Source organism: Arachis stenosperma, chromosome 9 (genome assembly GCF_014773155.1).
Source record: "Arachis stenosperma cultivar V10309 chromosome 9, arast.V10309.gnm1.PFL2, whole genome shotgun sequence".
Taxonomy (NCBI): Eukaryota; Viridiplantae; Streptophyta; class Magnoliopsida; order Fabales; family Fabaceae; genus Arachis; species Arachis stenosperma.
Genome location: NC_080385.1, coordinates 61,006,922 through 61,008,588, shown reverse-complemented (window position 1 = coordinate 61,008,588; position 1,667 = coordinate 61,006,922). Strand labels below are relative to the sequence as shown.

Genomic DNA, 1,667 nt, shown 5'->3' with positions numbered 1-1,667 from the left:
CTGAAAGGACTCTGAAGAGGAAATTAAGAGAAGCTAAATTACAACAATCCAGAGACAACCTTTCTGAAATTTTCGAACAAGAAAAGGAGATGGCTGCCGAACCCAACAACAATAATGCAAGGAGGATGCTTCGTGATTTCACTAAACCCACTTCCAAATTTGATGGAAGAAGCATCTCCATTCCGGCCATTGGAGCAAACAATTTTGAGCTGAAACCTCAATTAGTTGCTCTAATGCAACAGAACTGCAAGTTTCATGGACTTCCATCTGAAGATCCTTACCAGTTTTTAACTGAGTTCTTGCAGATTTGTGAGACTGTAAAGACGAATGGAGTAGATCCTGAAGTCTACAGGCTCATGCTTTTCCCCTTTGCTGTAAGAGACAGAGCTAGAACATGGTTGGACTCACAACCTAAAGATAGCCTGGACTCCTGGGATAAGCTGGTCACGACCTTCTTGGATAAATTCTTCCCTCCTCAAAAGCTGAGCAAGCTTAGAGTGGATGTTTAGACCTTCAAACAAAAAGATGGTGAATCCCTCTATGAAGCTTGGGAAAGATACAAGCAGATGACCAAAAAGTGTCCTTCTGACATGTTTTTAGAATGGACCATATTAGACATATTCTATTATGGTCTGTCTGAGTTCTCTAAAATGTCACTGGACCATTCTGCAGGTGGATCCATTCACTTAAAGAAAATGCCTGCAGAAGCTCAAGAACTTATTGACATGGTTGCAAATAACCAATTCATGTACACTTCTGAGAGGAATTCCGTGAATAATGGGACACCTCAGAGGAAAGGAGTTCTTGAAATTGATGCTCTGAATGCGATATTGGCTCAGAACAAAATGTTGACTCAACAAGTCAACATGATTTCTCAAAGTCTGAATGGATGGCAAAATGCATCCAACAGTACTAAAGAGACAGCTTCTGAAGAAGCTTATGATCCTGAGAACCCTGCAATGGCAGAGGTTAATTACATGGGTGAACCTTATGGAAACACCTATAATTCATCATGGAGAAATCATCCAAATTTCTCATGGAAGGATCAACAAAAGCCTCAACAAGGCTTTAATAATGGTGGAAGAAACAAGCTAAGCAATAACAGGCCTTTTCCATCATCTTCTCAGCAACAGACAGAGAATTCTGAGCAGAGCTCCTCTAATTTAGCAAATTTAGTATCTGATCTGTCTAAGGCCACTTTAAGTTTCATGAGTGAAACAAGATCCTCCATTAGAAATTTGGAGGCACATGTGGGCCAGCTGAGTAAGAAAATCATTGAAACTCCTCCCAGTAGTCTCCCAAGCAATACAGAAAAGAATCCAAAGGGAGAGTGCAAGGCCATTGATGTAATCAATATGGCCGACTGCACAAGGGAGGAGAAGGACGAAAATCCTAGTGAGGAAGACCTCCTGGGACGTCTCTCAAGCAATAAGGAGTTCCCTATTGAGGACCTAAAGGAATCTGAGGCTCATATAGAGACCATAGAGATTCCACTAAATCTCCTTCTGCCATTCATGAGCTCTGAAGACTATTCTTCCTCAGAAAAGGATGAAGATATGACTGGAGAGCAAGTTGCTCAATATCTAGGAGTCATCATGAAGCTGAATGCCAAGTTGTTTGGTAATGAGACTTGGGAAGGTGAACCTCCCTTGATCATTAGTGAACTT

General features: G+C 41.3%; 1 non-coding gene across 1 annotated transcript; it reads right to left on the bottom strand.

Moving 5' to 3' along the window:
- Window positions 1-488: 488 nt before the first annotated feature.
- Window positions 489-592, bottom strand: LOC130953306 (small nucleolar RNA R71). The gene has a single exon (XR_009075477.1). It is a non-coding gene; the product is annotated as a small nucleolar RNA R71 (small nucleolar RNA).
- Between the last annotated feature and the right edge of the window lie 1,075 nt (window positions 593-1,667).